At 42.5% G+C, this 23,332-nt stretch overlaps 1 long non-coding RNA gene across 1 annotated transcript; it reads left to right on the top strand.

Moving 5' to 3' along the window:
• The first annotated feature begins 11,001 nt into the window (after positions 1-11,001).
• LOC121030712 (uncharacterized) lies at positions 11,002-13,921 on the top strand. Its single transcript, XR_005790374.1, has 3 exons — positions 11,002-11,139; positions 11,327-11,382; positions 13,715-13,921. It is a non-coding gene; the product is annotated as an uncharacterized LOC121030712 (long non-coding RNA).
• The last annotated feature ends 9,411 nt before the right edge of the window (positions 13,922-23,332 follow it).

The following is a 23,332-nucleotide window of genomic DNA, read 5'->3' as shown; positions in this document are numbered from 1 at the left end:
CCTAAATTTTACACCCAGCTTTCTCTCTCATTCTGCCCTCATGCAGCCTATCCTCCTGCCATATCAAACTGTATGCCTTTCTGTGACTATTCATACCTTTCCCTGTGCCTTCTCTCCCATTTCTAGGAATTACCCTCTTCCCCTCTATTTGAAAAACTCACGTCCATTTTTCAAGACGCAACTCACATGCCCTCCTTTGAGTAAACTGTCTACAAATGTTAGGGAAAGGATCCTTTTTGTTCTCTTTTCTCTTTTCATAGCATTTCATATTTACCTCTGTTACTGCAACATGTTCATTGTAATTACTTGTGTAAACTTGATTATCACATTCAATTTCTGAATTGAGGAGCTTTGTGAGCTCCTCCTGAAACCCCTAGTGGATGAAGCACTCCATAGTTCCATGGGCTACCGTGATGGGCTCCTATGGGTCAAGACATTTTAGAGAATCACTTTTAATACTGGTGTTTCTCTCAGCCCCTTGGGCATATATATGCCTGTGGGAGTTAAGAAGGAAAAGCTGAATGACAGGGTCAAATCCTTCCCCTACTCCTTTCCTTCACTGTGTATTTTTTTGCCAGGAGATTCTTCTGTCCCCTCATAAGTAATTACCCTAGCCCAAAGCAATTATCATCCACCAGCCTCCTACAGTTCCTCAATGCTGGAATCTATGTGGCTTAGGTCAATAGCTGAGATCTTTAGCATGCTTGCTGGTACTTCCGTCTTCCCACAGCTAGTCCCTGAAGGCCAGAACCTTGTCTTTGGTGTCCACAGATCTGTCCGAGCACTGCCATCACACCTAGCACCTATCAGGAGCTCAGTGATTGAATAAATGATTGGTGATTTACAATGTCCTTCAAAAGGTTTTAAACTGTTATTATTATACAATCAGGTTCTTTCTAGCTCCTGACTCTACGGTAAGTATAAAGGCTAGAGCGGTCTGTACATGATCTCGGGATTGCTTGGAAATACTGCACAGCATATATCTTTTCTCTAATAGGAATGAATTTAGATTATAAACATACACTTGTTATCCCCATTGTTGTGATATATACATAATTGCTCTCCTCCAAGAATACTTAATCACAGCGGGTAAGGCTTTAAATAATATTACTTAATATATTAGAAATCTAACATCCATCAGAATAACGTGGCACTGCCTTATTTATGAGGTCCTATTCTACTGCTATAGAAATGGTATCAGGTATCAACCAAAAGGGTATTATTTAACTTTTCATAGAACTCTTCCCAAAACAGGAGACTGGCCTTACTGCGGTATGTGTTATGTTTAGTATTAAACTGATAACATTTCAATAGCAGCACATATACTAGGAATCAGTTAAAAGTTTAGCTTGAGAAATACATACAGGTTTTGAATTCTTTTGGCCTCATCAGAATGAGATTGAAGAATCTTTTTATTCACCTTAGTTAAGTTCATTGGAATGAAATAAGTCAATCCTTTTCTTTAGAACATTATACACTACGAGGAGTATCTTAAATATATTATTTAAAATAAGGCTCTAATGTTTTCTGCACTCACTTGGATGTGATGTAGGCAATACAGAAAAATTTGCTGTTGGGTGTGGTAGAGTTTATATGATTAAATGCTTTATTCATACTCATATGTCAATCTATTAGTGTGCTGTTAATTCAAATGTTACTATGATGTATTTTATCCCCATTAGCACATTCATCACAGGTGGATGTGAAACTTAGACAAAGGTGTATGTTCTCATTAATGATGAGCAGCCTATTCATCTTACTAGAACGTAATTAATGTTAGTTACAATCCTTAATTTTTCACTGTTTGTCACGATGCATATTTAGCATTTCTCTTGTCCTTTATCAACTGGCTCCCTCTTATCACGCAGTCAATTCAAAAAGTCATATATTTAAATCTGGTGCTTCATTTTTCAAGTATTTTATACACAAGGATGTTCCTTAATGTCTGTGGCGATTCCCACACTCTGAGACTTCATATTAGATGCTGTAAGTGCAAAAATAACATTAAAGGGACTGTATGGTCCATTTTATTTTTTAATTATAACATTAATGTAATTCATTTGCTAAATCAGATTTTAAAACTTGGAGATATTCTTTTGTATTATTACTTAAAACATTTTAATGTATAAAAAAGTTTAATGCATATTAAAATTGAAACAATGTCATTGTACAGTACTTGATAATATAATTCAACAATCTGAAAAGTAAAACAAACCACTTAAATCATTTTAATTTACTTTCCAAGCTTCATAAAGTACAAACTCTTTTGCCCTCCAGGAGGAAGCAAAAAATCAACAGTGAATGTGGAATATTTAAATTAATACATTGTAAGATGTTTGGCTAAAGGGATTTTTTTTTTTTAAGTAAGCTCTACACCCAGCATGAGGCTTCAATTCACAACCCTGAGATCAAGTCAGACAGGTACCCTTGGCCGAAGGGCTTTTTAAAACTAAATTTCATCTGGCAATACCCTACAACTACCAGTATATCTACAGCAGACAAGAATTTAAAACAAAACAGGGGCGCCTGGGTGGCTCAGTCGGTTACGTGTCCGACTTCAGCTCAGGTCATGATCTTGCGGTCCGTGAGTTTGAGCCCCATGTTGGGCTCTGTGCTGACAGCTCAGAGCCTGGAGCCTGTTTCAGATTCTGTGTCTCCCTCTCTCTCTGACCCTCCCCCGTTCGTGCTGTGTCTCTCTCTCTCTCAAAAATAAATAAACATTAAAAATTAAAAAAAAAAATTTAAAACAAAACAAATGGAATCTGATCAAATCCACAAGTAACAAAAGTTTTCATTTTATTTTTTGTGCATAAAATACCAGCCATTGTTTTATCCAATATATTAATGGTATCAACTTCAGAGGAAATTATCTGCCCAATCTGCAAAACAAGAACAGTTATTTTCTGTTGAAAGGATGCAAGCTTTGCAAACTTAGTTCTCTTCCATTTATGCCATAATTTCCAAATAAATATGTGGTTCTAGCTAACGTGTGGGCAGTCCAGTTCCCTACATGATTATGTCTTCTACAGAGTCATCAAATTGCCACCTACAAGATTCTCTAGAACACTCTATAGTTTCAAAAAGCTGCTTAAAGTCTTGAGAGTAGAGATCTGTTATTTTCGTGTCTCCATCTTTCTTAAAGAGAAATATTCTTATATTCTGCCCTACAGCATCAAGTGAATAGAATTGTTCGGTTTCGGGGGGGAAAAAAGAGCATTTAAGAAACACATGCATTGTTGTGTATTACACAAATGCATAAATACACACATATCCCTAGCATTCTCTCTACTAGACCCTATAAAATGTGCTATATATATAACTCACTGACCTCTCATAACAATCCCTGTTGATATATTATTGAGGAAGGTATTATTATTATTCCTATTTTACATATGAGGAAATGAAAAGACAGAGAGGTTGAGTAACTGCTCAAAGCCACACAGTTAGTGAGCAACGGAGGGGAGATCCAAGGCCAGAATGCCTGACTTCAGAGTTTCTGCACTTAATCCTGCTACGCTGCCTCTCTTTGTAATTCCTAACACACTTGGCCAGTTAATGCATTATGCATATGTGAAGCCTAAACTAAGGTACTTAGAGTTTTGTTATATTTAAAGATCATTTTCTCATCATTTTGCTTTAATACTACTCTAATGAACACAAAGGTCTTGAGTGACTTATCCACATACTATTTGTGAAACAGCAAACTTTAAGCTCTGTAAGGTCAGGGAAAGCATTTTAAAAGACTTTATCTTCCCCATATCTGGACAAACACCTGCACACAATAAGTGTTCAATAAATATTTTAACATATAAATGACTTTTTAAAATTTAGGATTCAAAGAACAAAGAGAGAGACGTCCAGGCCTTACATAGATTACAGTGTGAAGGCCATACTAATCATGTATCTCCAAGGTTTTTGGATGAGAGTCAAGCATTTAGCTGTGTCTCCTCCACTCCCAATACTGAAGTTTAAGATTAGGTCGGGCATTTTGTAGGTTTCTCAGAATATGGTTATTTGGTACTGAAGTAGGTATATTTCTTAATCCACCCGTCAGGTTTTCAAAAACTGCAACTCTTTGGTTTTCTATAACTGCACTAAATTTCTGTCTCAAGAGAAACTGAAGCCTTCATTCAGGTCTCTAACAGAAAACATTTTCCAATTCGTAATCATAGCAGGGTTTGCCTAATTGATTCAGGGCAAATTGGTCAATTTAAGGCCTCCCTTTCTCCCAGAGGAGGTATGCTGTCTATGTTCCCAGGAGTGTGTAGCATCACGGCATCTAGGGGAGGCCTCTGGTCCTCAGCCTTCATCTGTTCCCTGACTGGCATCTTCAGAAACGTATGCATCCTGGTTCCCAGCTGTCCTCATCTCTGCCTGCGGTATCTACCAGGGGGAGCGCGATTCTCACCTGGCTTCCAGCCCTCCCGCCCACTCCCTGTTGTGGTTGCCTTCCCTCACACTAGCACCCGTGGGTGCGGGCTAGCTCCTGGTGCCATGGCCACACTGGGGGGGCAGGGGGGCGCAGGAAAGCATATCACTGCTCCTGCACCCTCCCAGGGCCTGTGAGGGCTTTGGGAGGCTCCCTCAGGCCAGCTGCCCACACATTCTCAGTAGTAAAAGGATAACCACAGGTAACCACGGTCCCTGCGCTGCTCCAGCGCAGCTCCGTGCTCCCCAGTCTTGGGGGCCCAGAGTGCAGGAAGCTGCAGAGCTCCTCTCCTCTCAGAACCCTGACTCATCTGAGTCTGTCACACGCATGCACACGCATGCACATATATGCACACACACATGTGTTCACACAGACAATTAGCAGAAGACAGGGTGGAGAAACACCTTTGTAAGGAACAATCACTAACTTCTAACTAGTTTGTTCTTCTCTAAAATTTTTTCCTTCTTCCCTCAGATCAGGGAAGACATGGAGGACATGTCTTGGGGGACATGGAGATCCTCCATGTCTTGGGGGACATGGAGGTCGTAACAGGGCTGCTTCTCGCAACCATGTTTTCTTCCAAATATTTCCTGTTCCATACCCAGCCTTTGAAGTAGGTCTACAAGGCTAAATATTTTGATCCATGCCAGCCCCCACCTTGGGTCCAAGAAAGCCTGCTATGTAATGGCTAAATGAGTGTGAGGAGATGCAGGAAGGGGGAAATGCTATTCTGTTATCCCTGTCACAGTATTCCAGAGGAAAAAAAGTAATCTGAATCATCAATTGACTATGTCATCTATCTCATTTAAACACCTATCTAACAGATAGCCTTAACATTGATTCTTAGTCCTTTCTGGTGTTTATTAGCTACTGCGGCAACGTATTGGCATCCGTCCATTTCTTTAAGACGCCTTTCCACTTTTTCTCCTTTTCTCAATTAATTTTCCAAACGGCTTTCCAATGCCAATTTTGTTTGAACATACAGACACAGTACAAACTGGATTAAAACACTGGTTCTCCCTCACAACGGGACATGCCTGCCCAAATTGGCTAAAAAGCCATTTAAAAAAGATCGAAGGAAACTTAGGGTACTTTTAATGCAGATCCCAATATAGCCACTGTCATACTGTACGCATTTTAAATAAAGGGAATTATTTTAGTAAATGTCTTTACGATAATAAGGTATTTCACTGCTTTCTTGAGAGAGAGAGAGAGAGTGCACACACACAAGTGAGCGAGGGGTAGAAAGAGGGACAGAGATGGTGAGAACGAGGGAGAGAGAGAGAATCACACACAGGCTCCACACTGTCAGGCGGGAGCCCGAAGCCAGGCTCGAGCTCACCTAAAGCGGAAGTGTGAGATCATAACTTGATGCTTAACAGACTGAGCCACCCAGGCGCCCTGATATAAGGTATTTCAAACCAAACTCACATTTCCCTTGTTCTCTATGTCCCCATACACCTAGTACCCCCTGCATACAGCAAACGCAAAAGCACAAGCGTTCTCTCACACAGGAGCAGAGATGGGGCATGTCTTATCAGCCCACAAAGCCACGCAGCTCACACACATGAATATCATCACAGGTTACCGTGAGCTCATGAGATGAATCAAAGGCCACCAGAGAAAGTTGCCAGCCATCGGTTTTGTGTAGACCTCGCTTTTTTTTCTCTAATTACATTCAAAGGAAACTTCTTGCTCACTGGAAGATTATTCACAACAAATCAAGAAAGGCAATAGGTGTTTCGGTGTTTTTTTTTTTTTTTTTTTTTTTTTTTTGAAACACCATCCTGTTCACACCTGAGAGACTGGAAAGTAGGAAATATGTTCATTTCTATTTTAAGTAGAGAAAAAGGGGAGGCATCTATTAGTTAAATCACCTTTCCAACCTCAGGTCAGGAAACTGTCAAGGTTAAGACAGAACCCAGTACAAGAGCATGCCTTTGAACACACACTGCAAAGTGATGAGCCAGCCAGTCTCTCTCTCTCTCTCTCTCTCTCTCTCTCTCTCTCTCTCCCTCTCTCTCTCTCTCCCTCTCTCTCTCTCTCCCTCTCTCTCTCTCTCTACCAATCTGCAAACCAGCCCGGAGGTGCTATGTCACCTATTTTTATTTAATCCACCCCCACCTGGTGGTTAACTAGACTGATGGCAGTCGGTCACAGGAGACCCTGCATGCAGCTGACCACAACCTCTGGCCAGCAGCTCCCTGAAAGGAAGCGGTGGTCCTTCCCCTGGTTTCCCATCGCCCCCCGTGTGAGCCATCTGCAGTGGTGGTGGTCTGCCCATGCTGCTGCCAGGCAGATTTAGGCGAATCAATCTCTCTGCGTGGAGCTTCAAACCCGTGCATGTCAGCTACACACCAAACCCCGTCTTTCCCCGTCCCAGAAGAGGCTTCCCTGTTGGAACGAAGCTCTAAGCTTTGTACAATCAAAAGCCTTTGATTAAATCGGACCCAGTCCTTCTACTTGCCATGGCATTGTGTGACCTGGGAGAGCAGCAGGGCTACAAAACAGCCCGATTTGTCGCTAGGTGGGCTGACAAAGCAGGGCTAAACACACGGTTGATTTCAAGCTATGTTACATCTCCAAGTTGCAAAGCCAGCGATAAAGCCAGCCAGAAAAGCATCCCTGTAGGTGAATATTTCTCACAGACAGAGGCCACTCTGCCTCTGAGAGGGCTGTTGTCCTTCCCACTGGGAGTTTTTAAGCCACTTAGGGACAGCGACCGTTTGAACAGAAAATTGTTCCTGTTTCTAAATGATTTTTTAAAAAAGAGAGAAAGAAAGAAAAGAAAAGGGTCCCAGGAAAGATGCTGCTTTTCTGACATCTAACCCACAAAACACACACATGGCCATACAAAAAGAGACCAGTTTGTAAGAATTAACTCAAACAGAGATTTGCTTACTCTGCTGCTCACCTGCTGTCTGCTTCATCCTCAAGCTTTGTTTCTGCCTAATGGTGCTGTGTGTTCTCTCACAGCCTCTAAGCCCTCAAGACAGAACTCGGGAGAGCTCCAGCTTACACCTTTCTTTCCTGGCATCCCACCCAACAGCCTCCTCAGAGCCAGAATGAGACCCGTGGGTGCCCTGGGTAATCACCAGGGGCCACTTTCCATCAGTGTCCTTTAACGAATCTTCAGCATTCATCTAGTGGAAACAAGATGAGCAGCAAACGGCAGAAGAGGGTAAGAGGACACAGGTGACAGCCCTCTGCATAAAACCAAAGCCCCGAATTGAGCTGGTCGTCCCCTTCTTAGCTGGCACTTCGGTTACTATTGTTGCTCAAGCATGCTCCTTGCTTGTTTGGAGAGGGGGGCTCTCCAAACCTTTTGCCCACCCTGAGGGGGTATAGCAATAGATCTCTTTCAACTATGTGCATGATCCTCTCTGAAATGCATCTTAGATGCAAGATTCTCTAGCCCTTTACATCTCGATTATGTTTACAAAGCCCTTATAAGCTGGTCCCTTCAGTACCCCCTACCTGACTCAAGCGGACTTCAACTCTAACAGTCTCCCCTGCCTTCTCTCTGAGGAGGGCTGAGCACTAACCAAGCAGTGGATCCAATGATGGCGAAGGACCAAGGGATCTGAGCAGCTACTGAAGAACAGATGACCAGTCAATTAGGATCTGAGGCAAGGGGGTTAACAGGGTGAGGAGCCCTCATCTACCTTGTCATTCTCTGAAGGCTGGGATCAGCTTTGCAGTCACTGGAGGGGCCCAAGGTGACCCAGTGCTCAGAGGCCTGGTAACCACCTCTGCCACATGGATGGGCCCACTCCCTACCCTCAAGGCCCACCCACCCACATCACTATATGAGGCTGGGCTTTGAAACAGATGGAGGGACCTACACTCGGTGGAGTCCAAGTCTCATCATTTCTTCAACAGACTGGCACCAGAGCTCCATTAAAAAAAATTGACATTGTATATTGGTGTGTATTCTTGAGGGCTATAAAATCAAGGATAACAGGGCATCGTTACTGATGTGGGGTGTGTCTGAGGGCGCATTTGCAGTGAAAATGAGTTTCCAACACATTCCCATGTAGGGGCTGCTCAGCGTCACCAACCACTGGTTAATTCATTAATATTATTCAGTGAAAAGCATTTCTTCCATTTCATTTGTTAATAAATCTATTTTCATTCTCATGGAAATCAGTCCCTTTCAAGTTCAGTTAAGAGGAATATTTCATAACTTCCAGGATGGGAAGTATTTTTATTTAAACATTTGCAACAACTAAATGGAGGGCTTCTACTTTTCATCTTTAAGGATATATTCCTTGTGGTTCTTGAATGCTTTGTGGTTAGGAAAGATTGTAAAACTATGAAACACGACACAGAAATTTAAATAGAAAGGAAACTGATTTCAGTAATGTTGGCTTTGTTGGTATCATTAGCTGTAAATCAGTTAAATAGTAGGAATTTATTTTTAAGTTTAAAAAATTTGTAAGGGTACCATCTGCCTGGTAAAAAGAGAAGTGTGTCTGAAATAGGAGCATACGTAGGAGAATGTTTGTTGCAAAATTTTTAATTCTGTGCAAACATCGTTGAATTTTTCTTAGGAAAAATAAAAAGGTCCAAAAAGGTGGATTCTATAGTATGAAACACTTCTAAGAGAAGTATTTGATGGCGTGCTTCTGTGGCATCCCACTGCTTCTGTAATGCTGTGTCTGGGAACCACGGGTACCATGGAATTGTGTCATTACCACTTTGTACTTTTCGTTCATTTTAAAACCCAACGGAAGAGGCAACATTTGTGTATGCCCGAGACTTGAAGTGGTTAAGCCTTTGTTTTATGTTTTAAAAAGGAAGAAGCAGTATTTCCAACCCCCCCCCCAGTTCTAATGTCCTTTTGATGTATTGTAGTAAATGATTTCATCATCACCTTTGTGCTCATTTAGCATCTACTCAAAGTAGATCAGAAAAGAAAAAGAAATAGTACCCTACAACCAGCAAGAGGCTTTGCACACTGGCAGCCTGCAGTGGCTGAGGTAAGGGGGTGTGCAGGAAGCTGATCCCCACATTAGAACCAAGCCTTAGTGGAGCCTGAACAGGGATCACCTCCAGAATGCCTTGGCACTAGTCAACCTGGCTTCTAGAAATACTTGTACATAATAATGAGGAAATGTTAATAATGATTATTTTCAGTAGCATAGGACAAGCCAAGCCCTCAAAAAGAGAAAGTTTTCATTGGTACGGCATTTCATTTAAACACTGAAATGTGCTGTAATGTGAAGTAGGAAATAAGTTTTGAAAGGAAGCTGATGATTAAGAAGAAATGCAGTGGGCATTTAATAAGTGGAGGAACTGCAAGATAATTAACTGGCATGCATAAAGATTCATGCTTTATACCAAAATTTTAATTTTGCACATAAATGTGCCTGATGTAGGCAGCATTTAATCACCTAGCTGACAGGAGTAACTACTTTCATTTAACCTTGACTGAAGATCATGAATTCTAACAGGTTTAATTGGATACATCATTTAACAGAATGAACAGAGCAAATTTTTCTCAATTCATAGGTTCTGATTGACATGCACCAGCAATAAGGCGTTGCACGATTACAGCTGCTCAGCATTCCTGCCCTGGGCAGCAATTGCCATAGTGATGTGACACCACTGGATCACTGGGGCACGGGAACTATGCTGAATCTCCCCTTGTTTTGAAAAGGGCAGCGCTTAAAAAAAGAAAGAAGGAAGGAAGGAAGGGAAAAAAGAGAGGGAGAGACTGAAAAAGAAAGGGACTCGGACACTTACATTTTTTCCCCCATATTCATCACATTGATATGCACTGGAAGAGAAGGGGTAGGTCTTGTTATCCACCACACGGAAAGATGGGGGATAATGATGTTGTCTTTTATCGGTTTAGCACTTCTTTTCAGGATGTCAGAAACAACTACAGTCAAACAAAACAGACTCAGAAAAGAGAACCTAAAAGAAAACCATGACGACTTAAGGTCTCCAATCCTTGTACATGCAGCGTGATATGAGCTCTTGGTGCCACTGTCTACATAGGGAGCATGGGCATCTCACTTTGAATCTCCAGGGTCCAACACGCACTGGAGAGATACAGACCTGGCTTTGAGCGAGTGGTTTGTTGCTTTGGTCACGAAAACCCAAACGAATCCAGGAGAAAAGAAGGAAGTCCCCAACGTAAATTATAAACCTTCTCCTCCTGATTAAGCGATCAATATCAAACTGAAAGACACTGCTCAGGTGGTTGAATCCTATATTCCCTGGGCAACCTCAAATACCTCCATCAGTTTTGTACAATATGCTGAAGAGGACCAGAAGGTCTATACCTCAAGAAACACTGCCAGTCCCGCCAGTTTCAGATGTAAAAATAAAAACTGAAAGCACTGAATTTTAAAGACTTTCCTTTACAAATTAAACATCAGTAGCCCCCTTCCTTTGTTTCCTTGCTTTCCACTCATTATTCTTGTTCAGCAGACCCACTGGATTGTCAGAATGCCTCCACTCCTGCAGACTTGGTGAGTCACGCCCTCTGCCCCTCCCCCACGGTACCGCGTGGTAAACACGGACTTGCTCATTGGTTGTCCTTTTACTGGTTACCTTCTCTTTGCATCCCTCCCCCCAACACCACCTAAACTGGGGGCTTCTTGAGGACAGATCCTATGTGTTTCATTTCCATATCCACGGTTCCCAGAGTAGTGCCTAGTGGCTAGCTCTGTAATGCCATAATGAACTAGTGAACTGAAGTGAGTGGGGAGGTGAATGGGGGGGGGGGGGGGGGCGGTTCTTAAGAGTCGTGAAGAATCACAATGCTTCTGCTTTTTCTCTCCTGTCTTTTCCTTCCCTTCACCTAGTCTTTCTGCCTTTCTCTCTTGCTTTTTCCTGTCTTCCCTTCTCTTTCCTAAGCCTTACCAATATGTATTCATTTGGCAGAGGCTTACTGTGAAAGCTACATGCCAGGCCATGTGCTGAAGGCTGGGGCCTCCAAGGTGAGTAAAACAAAGCTCTCCTACAATAGCTCACAGTCTGGAGGGAGAGACGGATGAGACATATATAATTATAATATAATATTATTTGTATTGCACTATGATGAGCAACAAGGCTGTGGGAACTGAGGGAAGGGTAGATGTGGGACTATTCTTGCCTGGCGTTCAGAGAAAGCTTTTGCGAAGGTGGTGACATATTCGAATGAGGAGCAAGCGTGGAAGCCTGAAAGATTCTGCAGAGAAAACAGCATTTACAAGGTTCTAGGGTGTGAAACAGCATGACTTCTTCTAGGAATGGAAAGAAATTCTGTGAAACAGGGATGGAGGTAGGGGCCGGGGAGGTCTGAGAGGCAGGCAAAAGCCAGGCCATAGAGGCTCCTGTGTGACATACCAAGGGGTCTGGACTTTATTCTAGAGATGATGAGGAACAGTAACAAAATTTTTTATTGGTGGGGGGGGGGGTCAGTCCGTGCTTTGGAGACGTAACTCTGACAAGGGGTGTGAGGGACAGATTTGAGCAAGAAAAGAATAAAAGCCCGGGGTCTGGCTTCTGTTGCCCTCACAGAAATCCCTTGTCCTCCCTCCCCCTCCTCCATGGGGCTTCCTGCACTTCCAACGAATTTCTTTTCTGTCCTTTCCCTACTTTCCTGCTCCTACCTTTTTTTCTTTCCCTCCAGAATGAACTCAAGTGCTCTTCCAAAGAATTGTTGAACCATAAATTTTTGAAATTTGGTAACAGTCCGTAAAGGATCCAACTCTCAACAAGATTGTAGGGTGGTTCCCATAGGCAGTTCACTGTTCTCCACTTTCACTGAGGAGAAGGGAGAGGGAGGCAGTGGATGGCCTCCAGCAGGAAGAACTTTCATTAGGGAATGGGGAAGACATCTGAAGAGACCTCCTGGGCCTACTTTTCTCCAGAGGCTGTGAAGCTGAGGAGAGCTGAGGGGACCCCTCCTCCCGTCCCAGCACTGGGTCCCCATGGGTTCCTAAAGCACCTGGGCTGAAGACAAAACTCCCACCCTATAGGTGCCAGCCCTCAGTGCTCCCCTTTCCTCCCGATCCCAAACATCAAGTGTTCTGCCCTCCGACCCACCTTAGTCACAGAACCAGAAGATCACCTGCCACCTGACGGTGAGGTGATGAGAATCCATGCCCCTGCTAGGCTCACCCCTGGCAGGGCACCCACATCAACATGCGGGGGACATACTCCCCTCAGGCCCACGAATAAAGGAGGAACTTAAGTAGAGGCCTGGGCCACTGCCCTCTTTCCTCCCCTCTCCAGAAACAAATGACTTGGGTTTCTCAGCCCCTCAGGCTCACTGTGGCTGCACTTAACTATAAATTCTTTTTTTTTAGTTTGCCCTCATTTGCACATCAACCTATCTCTCTACTGAATTGTGAGTCTATGAGTTCAGGGACCATACACCTTACTCATCTTTGTACCATCCTTCCCCTTTAACTTCATAGTCCAGTGTCTGGCAGCTGGCAGCTGTTGAATTGTGCACCCCCCAAAATTCTTTTTTTTTTAAGTTTATTTATTATTTATTTTGAGAAAGACAGTACGTGCACATGTGAGTGGAGGAAAGGCAGAGAGAGAGGGAGAGAGCTGTCAGTGCAGAGCCCGATGGAGGGCTTGAACTCATGAACCTTGAGTTCATGACCTGAGCTAAAACCAAGAGTCGGACGCTTAACCAACTGAGCTGCCCAGGCACCCCTGTGCACCCCCAAAATTCTTATGCTGAGGTGCTAACCCCTAGTGACTGTATTTGAAGACAGAATCTTTATAGGGTTAATCAAGTTATAATGAGGTCATTACAGCAGGTCCAATCCAATGTTACCGGTGTCCTTAAAAATGGGAAATTTGGGGCGCCTGGGTGGCGCAGTCGGTTAAGCGTCCGACTTCAGCCAGGTCACGATCTCGCGGTCCGTGAGTTCGAGCCCCGCATCGGGATCTGGGCTGATGGCTCAGAGCCTGGAGCCTGTTTCCGATTCTGTGTCTCCCTCTCTCTCTGCCCCTCCCCCGTTCATGCTCTGTCTCTCTCTGTCCCAAAAATAAATAAAAAACGTTGAAAAAAAATTAATAAAAAAATGGGAAATTTGAGGGGCGCCTGGGTGGCTCAGTTGGTTAAGCGGCCAACTTCGGCTCAGGTCATGATCTCGCAGTCTGTGAGTTCGAGCCCCGCATCAGGCTCTGTGCTGACAGCTCAGAGCCTGGAGCTTGCTTCTGTTTCTGTGTCTCTCCCTCTCTCTCTGCACCCCCCCAATTCGTGCTCTGTCTCTCTCTGCCTTTCAAAAATGAGTAAATGTTAAAAATACATATATGGGAAATTTGAAGACATTCATACAGGGAGAATACCATGTGAAGATAAAGGAAGAGATCAGAGTGAACAAGGAACACCAAAGACTGCCAGCAGAGCATCAGGAAGAAGCATGGAACTATTCCCCATCACAGCCCTCAGAAGGAACCAACCTTGCCAACACCTTGGTCTTGGACTTCTAGCCTCTAGAACTTGGAGACAATAAATACCTATTGTTTAGGCCACCCAGTTTGTTATGGCACTTTGTTACGTAACTTTGTTATGGCAGCCTTAGCAGCCGTCTGTCTAATAGAATCAGAGGGTTCTAGAAAGGAAGGGGTAATTGTTCTACCTGATGAAAGGTTGTCCACTTTATCATCTGTGTTATCATCCATGCAGGCTGATAATATAAGATACTGGATAGACTTTGCAATGTCTGGTCTTTTCTCCTAATTCAGTTTAATGATCTACAATGGTTTTGTAGGCATATAACCATGATCCAGCTGTTAGGAAAGAAAGGAGGGATCAGAAGGTTGGAGGGGGATGTCGCTTAACTGGCCTGAGGAGTTTTAAGTAGTAGTTAGATCAGGGCCAGGCTAAAAGAATAATTCCACAGGCCCAAGAAACACTGACTGAGTTCCTTCCCTCAGGTTCTATAAACAATTCTTTCCTACTTCCAGTTAGGCTCCTGGCCTCCGTTTCCCTAATAATAAAACCGACTGATAATGGCTCAGCAGCCCTTGTGTAAACAGGTAGTCATACCAAAGGAACTTTGAGATTCTCATATGTTACATATCTGAAGAGAGTTTTTCTGGTTCTTACTAATTATTCCAGTGTTAATGTATTTTTTCATAAAAATATCATGAGCAAAATACTCTGCACAATGCCATACCTACAAATGCCTTCCCAATATACTGGTGAGAACATAAACAGTTTCCCTGCCTTCGTGGAAGTTCTTTATAAACATTAAATGAGCAGATGGTTTGTCGAAAGAGCAGCCAATCAGAAACACACATCCACAAATGGTTCTTTTACTACTTGAACACAACTTGGACAATGATTCTTCTTGAATGTTGCCTTTTCTTTTCCAAATCTCCCTTTCCTCACCTTCCCTCTCCCCCAAAGAAACAGCCAAGTCTCTTGAATGCACGTACATGCTCAGCCTTAATTTTCCTAACCATTCTTTCCACTTATCCTCAGTGAGTTCCATTGTCACTGCAGCATGCTCAATGGGACCCCCAATCTCCCTGGCTCCCTTTCTCCATTACATCCCCAGCTGGAAGTCGTGCTCTCACTGGCACCACCCCAGCTCCCAGCCCGGTTCCCTCCCTCTGAGCCGTTGATTCATCACAGCTCTTCAAATCTCACCTTAAAAGCTTCCCCTGGGCTTTATCTTGCAGGCAGCACTCAATGCAAAATGTTTGGAGACACTTCGTATTAAGTGTGTTATTGGCACTAATGGTACACACAAATCAATTGTATTAAATCTTCATGACTTCAGGTAATTTGTCTGCGAAAATGACATTCTCCATTTCCCACTAGGATTTTGAATTTGTGTGTATGTTCTTTTTTTGTCCTCGGTGCCGTTCTGAACAACAAAAATTACATAAACTGCCGAACGTCCTTTTCTTCCATTTCCCCTACTGCACCTTCTCATTGTGCGAATTGGCACAGTCTCCCGAACGCAGTTGTGTTTACTTCTGGGGCACACTGTGTAATTTAACTTTCTGCAATATGAAATAAGTCAGCGGCGATATTTTTACTTGTTCTGACAATGTCCAAAGTTGTCTCTCACTGTTTTCATTTAAAGGAACTAGACACAAACCTGGCTGCCTTCGCCACGGCCTCTGGGAGGGCTACAGCTGAGAAAATCCGCAGTCAGGACGAAGTGAATAGAACTAACAAGACTATTGAGCTGGCCAACAGATTAGTGAAAGGTCTGGAGGTGAGGTCCTACAGGGCAGACTAATGAAGCAGGCTGCAGAAAGCACTTCTTTGTTATACACTACTGATCTGGCAGTAACAGCAGCACTTAGCAAAGAGCCTGATGAGCTGAAAAAATTATGTCATTAGCATTCATTTTTTTCATAATAGAAACATGTTTTTGACCTTTACATTTTCTTACATTTTACCATGCTGTGGCCTGTGTTAACTGTAAGAGTACCTAGTGACTAGCATATTCACAAAGCCCAACAGGAAAGGAAACAGTCACTCTTTCTTGAGTATTGACAAATAAAGTTGATGCAATTAAAAAGGCAAAGACTTTATTCGGAACAATTAGACAATGCTAATGATAGAGCCCTAGGTTGGTTTACCACGAAGCACAGTGCAATTTGTCCGACTTAGTTAAGGAATATGATAATGCCCTAATTATCTGTCTAAGATGGGCCCTGGATATTACAGAGGAGACAAAGAATAAAGAGTGGCAAACCATGAATTATCCGAAATAATCCATATTGTTAAAGGTTGGCTCCTGAGAAAGTCTGGTCACTGGCAGCTTTCTCATTTGCCATTCATCTATTGTTAATTTAATCTTTTGTATATATTCAAATTTTTTTTCCCTGGGTTAACATTTGTTGGGAGAATGTCTCTTCTTGTTCCCCGCCATTGTCGGAGGCATGTTTTTTCCAACCAGCAGCTCTCCATGCCTTTCTTTTATTCTGGTAACTGGACTTGCAGTGGGCCAAGAAAGCATTGGCCCACTGCTAATTAAACAGATTTATCCAACTGGATATTATTAGGAGAATTTAAAATATAAATTGATGAGTGCTTGTTTAGTGCCATTTGAAGTACAAACTGAAAGGATTTATCGGCTATGAAGAAAAAGTCTCAGTGTCTCCGATGAAAGCTGGAAAATCTAATGAATTTAAATGTATCCCACCAGGGTAGCCATATTTCTTCTCACTGTGAGACACTGATGTCTCTCAAATTAATGGAAGTAAATTACTATCTTAATCCGACAAATCTATCACTGTTTTATCAAATCAATTTGCCAGCTCCCAAATAGATGAGGGGAAATAGTAGAGGAGTAGCAATGGATTTCTTTTTTTTCCAAGGAGTAGTGTGAATCCCCGTACTCTGAAAGAGCACCCGTACTTGAACTTTACTTAGTTTCACTCCACCTGATGAAGCTCTTTGTGCAAAAAAATACCTGTTGGAACAAGTTCAGGGCAATGACCATGATCTAAGCCCAGAGAGTGTTGGATCTCTTCCAGTGTCTTCTGTTCTACCCTTTCTGACATAATGAATCTGTGGCCTCCAAAGAACATTCTATCGGGACTGTGAACACAGGACATCTGCCGGAAGACTTGCCTTCCCTCAGCGGCTTTGACTTTGTGCTGGCTCCTTTGCCGGCCAGACCCCCATTCGGCTTGTTGAGAATTCATGCCAGCACAACTCACCCATCAGCAAATAAACTCTACCACACCATGATGGAGATGCTTGGTGTGTCTACTCCCAAATCTTGTGCCGTTTATTTTGAGGTGCTTCATAACAAATGAAAGCATTGGAGACTGTGTGGCAGTGCAGAAATCCACACACATCTGTACGTGCATGATGAGAGGGCCCAACCATACAACGGTCACAAAAACACTGCCATTTCTGCTTCTCTGGCAATTTGGGCAATTAAGGCTCAGTTTCTGCAAGCATGTCTCTCTTAAGCTACATAGTCCTTATACTCAAAAATGTTTTGGGGGCACCTGGGTGGCTCAGTCAGTAAAGCATCCAACTTTGGCTCAGGTCGTGATCTCACGGTTCACGAGTTTGAGCCCTGTGTCGGACTCTTTGCTGACAGCTCAGAGCCTGGAGCCTGCTTCGGATCCTGTGTCTCCCTCTCTTTCTGCTCCTCCCCCACTCACACTCTGTCTCTCTCTCAAAAATAAACATTAAAAAATGTTTTGATATTTAGCCCATTAAATATTACCATCCCAGAGATGGAGTTTGCTTAAAAATATCTTCTCTTGGGGCGCCTGGGTGGCGCAGTCGGTTAAGCGTCCGACTTCAGCCAGGTCACGATCTTGCGGTCCGGGAGTTCGAGCCCCGCGTCAGGCTCTGGGCTGATGGCTCAGAGCCTGGAGCCTGTTTCCGATTCTGTGTCTCCCTCTCTCTCTGCCCCTTCCCCGTTCATGCTCTGTGTCTCTCTGTTCCAAAAATAAAAATAAAAACGTTGAAAAAAAATTAAAAAAAAAAAATCTTCTCTTTTTTGGCTGTGTTCTACTTTCGTGCTCCTTATTTTTTTCCTTCTTCATTTTCTTTTCTTCATTACTCTCTCCTTCCTGCCTTTTTATTTTTATTTCAGCTTCATAGAGGTATAATTGACAAATAAAATTATAAGATATTTAAAGTGAACATCATGGCGATTTGATATATCTATACACTGTGAAAGGACACCCCCCATTGAATTAATTAACACACCCATCATCTCACATACTTATTTTGGGGGGGGGGGTGAGAACATTTAAATTCTACTCTCTTAGCAAGTTTCAATTAAACAATACAGCCGTTATCAAGGACAGTCACCATGTTTTGCATTGCCTCCTCAGAGCTCACCTGTTTGACAGCTGTAAGTCTGTGCCCTTTTACCCATCTTTCCCTATCCCCTTCCCCACCTCAGTCCCTGGTAGCAGTTTCTATTCCCCATTTCTATGAATTTATCTCTTTTTTCTTAGAGTCCACATAAAAGTGATATCATGCAGTATTTGTCTTTCTCTGTCTGGCTTATTTCACTTAATATGGTGCCATCAAGATGCATCCGTGTTGTCGCAACCTGCAGGACTTCTTTCTCATGGCTGAATGATATTCCAGTGTGCGTGTGTGTGTGTGTGTGTGTGTGTGTGTGTGTAGATATAGATACACATATACATACACATACACACATGCCTATATGTATATATGTCCATATGTGTAAATATGTACGTGTCTGTATCTCATATATCTCATGTTCCTTTACCCATTCGTCTGCTGATAGACACTTAGATTGTTTCCATTCTTTGGCTATAGTAAATAAGGCTGCAATGAACACACAAGTACAGATATCTTTTTGAAATTCTGTTTTCATTTCCTTTGGGATAAAGTGGGATTGCTGGGTCATATGGTATAGTTCTATTTAATTTTTTGAGGAACCTCCATACTGTTTTCCATAGCACCCTCCCTGTAATTTTTTTTTAACCTTTCTGATTTCTTGTTCTCTTTTTTTCCCTCTTTCTCTTTCTTCCTTTCTTCCCTCCTTCTTCATCCCATGTCTTTTTTCCTTCTAGGTATTTTTTTTTCCACTGTATTTTTCCATGTAGAAGAGTAGAAATCTAATTATCACTGATTTTTTTTTTATAAAGGCAACCCTTTTGGAACAGATTATTACATTTTTGTCTCTTCCTTTGTAAAATACTAAAATGGTTCATTACAATAAGTTCTGTGTTTACAGTTTGAAATTTATGTTTGGAATAATCAGAGTCTTCATTTGTAAGTTCTGAGCATTTCTCCCTCTTTGGTACTGTACTAATAGCCACTTCATTATCATTTAAAATAGTTCTTTGGTATCACTCATTATTAAATGTTGTTATAAGAACTGTTTTCACCTGGACTATTTCATTACCATCATAAAATTCATTTAATTAGCAGGGTTTTTTTAAAATTAGAACACAGTAAAAAATGAAGTGCAGAAATTTTACTAAGACCTGTTGCTTTCAAACATGCTGTTACCTTCTGAAGGAAAATTTCAGAGCATTGAGTATATAGACTTTGACCCAGGAATCTCACTGCTAGGACTTTATCCTTAGGAAATAAGAATATGGCAAGAATATGTTAGACATAACATCAACGTGGCCACACTGGGAACTGGCTAAACAATTTATGGGTCATCCATAATATGGAATATTATATACCCATTAAAAATAATGTGGTAAAAGAATATTTTTATCACATGGAAAAATGTTCTTAGTATATTTTGAAGTAAACAAAGCAAGTTCCAAAACAAGACATATGCTGTGATCTCAGTTTGGCAACATATTGCCTCTCAGCTCCAAATCTAACTTGATTACCTCTTCTGCCTTAACAGGCCGGGCTCTTTACTCATTTTTCCTTGGCAGCAAGCATGATGTTAGGTTGGCCAGTAGAGGGAAGAAGAGAGAAAATGCAGGAGGAAGAAGCTTCCTCTCCTGATTCCAGAACTTTTCTTTCATTTTTCTTCTTCCTTCAATACCACTACCAGACGCTTTTGCCCCAGATGCACACCCAGAGCATGCTGTCCCTCAGCAGACACTCGGCCCCACCCCAGCCAGCGACCACCTTGCTGCAGTCTTCCCAACAGGGACACCGTCATCCCAGGCTCCATTCATCTTGCTAGCAAGCTGACTCTTGGGAACCCAACTGCCTCTGAGCACCTGCCCTGCAGAGGTATGTTCCCTGATTGCCTGGTCTCTGTGGACCAGTGTTGGCTCAGGCAACCCAAGAATGTCACCATCCAGTGGGGCTGTCATCCTCTCCAGGAAGGCCTGTGTCTGCTTTGGGAAGGAGGCCCCTCCTTTAAAGTCGTTCCTCCCTTGGATGTTCTTTCTCAGCCTTAGGGTATTCTTTTGAGTTTTGTTTTCACCTTCCTAATTACACCTATGTTATAGTTAATAGTTCTTTACAATAAATTTTCTATGTCCAAATTGCTGTGTGATTTCTGTCTCCTGATTGGACCCTAACACACATGTTTACATACAGGAAGAGAGAAAAAACACTGAGACAGAATAGCAAAAGCTTAACAGAGGTTGCCTCTGGGTAGTGCGATAATAGGTCTTTTCCATGTTGGTCTTTGTGGATTACACTACTTTCCAAAATATTTTGTGAGAAGCCTTTTATTTATTTTCATTTCTAAGATTCATTACTGTGCCAGCAAAAGTTAAACCTTTATATGAGTGTATCTTTTTGCTACATAATTCAGATTCGAAACCAAAATGGTCATTATTAGGTGTCTATTCAATCAGCAGATTGGATGGGGATGTGGGGTCACACAAAGTCCCCCAACGCTGACTTTCGTTTTAAAGTCACCCTATTGATGCAAAGCTGTTAAGAACTGCTGTTGTAAATAGAAGACATTTTTTAAAAATACTGTAGCAATCTTGAACAATTTATCATGCAATTTTATTGCAGTCTTCTGCTATTTAGAGATCTGTGTCTATACATATAGCAAATTGGCTTCTTACCATTTCAGCAAAAGTACCGCTAATGAAGGAGGACCCTGTGGTAGGATGAATTCTAAGATAGTCCTTCAAGATTCACAACCCTTAAGGTATAAACTCCTTCTCTCAGTTATTCAATCAAACACCGCAATGAAAGGATTGTACAGATGTCATTAAGCTTCCAAACCAGCTGAGCTCAAGATAGGGAAATTATCTCTATCATATATTAGGCCTAAACTAGTCCTATGAGCTCTTTAAAAGCAGAGGGTTTTCTGTGGCTGGTTGCAGAAAAGGAGAAAATCCAAGATCGGGAAACACAACAGGGATTCAACATGGAAAAGTTCTCCACTACTGCCTGAAAACGAAGGGACCAAGTAAGTGGCCAGAAATATGAGCTGAAAACAGCTCCTGCTCATAGCCTGAAGGGACAAAGGACCTGAGTTCTACAGCCACAGGAACTTAATTCTGCCAACAACCTGAACACGCCTAGAAGCATATTCTCCCCTAGAGCCTCCAAAAGAGAACAGAGAACGAGAAGGCAGATAGGTTGGATCTCACCGGCCACTCCTATCCTTAAGGATTTAACAATGGACACCGACTTTAAAACTCCTGGAGGCAACTAGAGATTCCTTGGAAAACTGAGCCTTGACCTTCTCGCATCCATGTGGCTATCCCTGGTGTCCCTGGTGTCCCTGGGAAAAGGCATCTTGGGCACCACCAACACACACACATCAGGATGAGGCACTCAGGTTCTGGATTACAGAGTGCACGCATTCACTCATTATCGGACACACTAGGACTACCTTTCTTTATTCACATTCCTTGAGGTTTTGATTTTAAAGACTGGCTCCATGGCGAGCAAAGACTTGGGAAATGACCACTACTTTTTATGTTTTGGTTACAACTTTGCAATTGAGTAACCTCTTAGTAACAGCCTTCTGTTCCAACACTTCTTTCTACTCCTCCCATTAACCCTCTCCCTTACTCTTTGTCCTTCTTGCTCTTATTTTCCTAACATGATCTGATTTGGTTACTTTTTGCTTTTGCTTTTAGTTTTCTGGATGGCCACTTTTTCTCCACTCTGCTTCTTGTTTTTGGTCAGTTGCCCAGGGTGGGAAATAAGAGGTATACATTTTGGCCTATCAGCTTTCGAATCTTGAGTGAAAATTCGAAATCTGGTTTCAGACCTCTTTAAATAACTTCTGCCAGTTATCAGAGAAGGAGAAGCTAAACTCTTAATAGAGGAGAATGAATCTGGAAAATCCTAAAAAGAACAGGTTTGCCTGTGTCACTTTGAACTTAGATGATGTCACCAGAGGGAAGAAATCGCCACCCTTGGATGGGAGCTGCAGGATTTCCTCTGCCCTCCAAGTGAGTTTGTTTTTTCCCCGGTTTCCTGATAGATATTAATCCTGGTCCACTAATTCTGAATGCTCCCTCTGCAAATGGTTATTTCTCTAGTCTCCTACAGCCACTTCAAGAATAGGGCAAAACAACGCTTTATTTCCCTTTTAAAGTCGACTGGGAATTGAATGACAGAAGCCATAAAATCACAGCAAAAGCCCTTGAGATGATCAAGTTGGAAGGGCAGTGATGCATGTTTCCTCTGTTGACAAGACTGACATTAGAGGTTTGAAAAGTCTTTATTGATGTTTCAGGCAGCACTCACAAAGACAGAAGATGATTTCGAAATCGAGTTGAAAATTCAGCTATCAGAGGAGTCCCTCACCTGCCTTCCCTCTGCACAGAGTAATTTCCTTGGGGACACTTCCCCATTGCAGAAGCTAGAAACACCCCAATACAGCAGCAGGGGCCGGAATAGAAGTTAAATATACAGGAAACAGACTTGATGAGTGTTACATGTTGAATGGTGTCCCCCCACAAATGCTTATGTGGAAGTCCTAACCCCCAGTACCTCACAAGGTGATCTTTGGAAATAGGGTCATTGCAGAGGAAATCAGATAAGTTAAAATGAACTCAAACTGGAATAGGGTGAGCCCCTAACCACTATGAGTAGTGGTCCTTCTAAAAAGAGAAAATTTGGGGCTGCCTGGGTGGCTCAGTTGATTGAGTGTCTGACTCTTGATTTTTGGATCAGGTCACCATTTCACGGTTTGTGAGTTTGAGCCCCGCGTCACGCTCTGCGCTGACAGCGTGGAGCCTGCTTGGGATACTTTCTTTCCTTCTCTTTTTTTTTTTTTTTTAATTTTTTTTTTCCCAACGTTTATTTATTTTTGGGACAGAGAGAGACAGAGCATGAACGGGGGAGGGGCAGAGAGAGAGGGAGACACAGAATGGGAAACAGGCTCCAGGCTCTGAGCCATCAGCCCAGAGCCTGACGCGGGGCTCGAACTCACGGACCGCGAGATCGTGACCTGGCTGAAGTCGGACGCCCAACCGACTGCGCCACCCAGGCACCCCTCTTTCCTTCTCTTTCTCTGCCTCTCTCTCTCTCTCAAAATAAATAAATAAACTTAAAAAAAAAAAAGAAAAGAA

This window comes from Herpailurus yagouaroundi, unplaced genomic scaffold, assembly GCF_014898765.1.
Source record: "Herpailurus yagouaroundi ecotype Mexico unplaced genomic scaffold, PumYag 140, whole genome shotgun sequence".
NCBI lineage: Eukaryota > Metazoa > Chordata > Mammalia > Carnivora > Felidae > Herpailurus > Herpailurus yagouaroundi.
The sequence above is the reverse complement of the archived record's forward strand: the minus strand, read 5'-3'. Positions and strand labels throughout refer to the sequence as shown.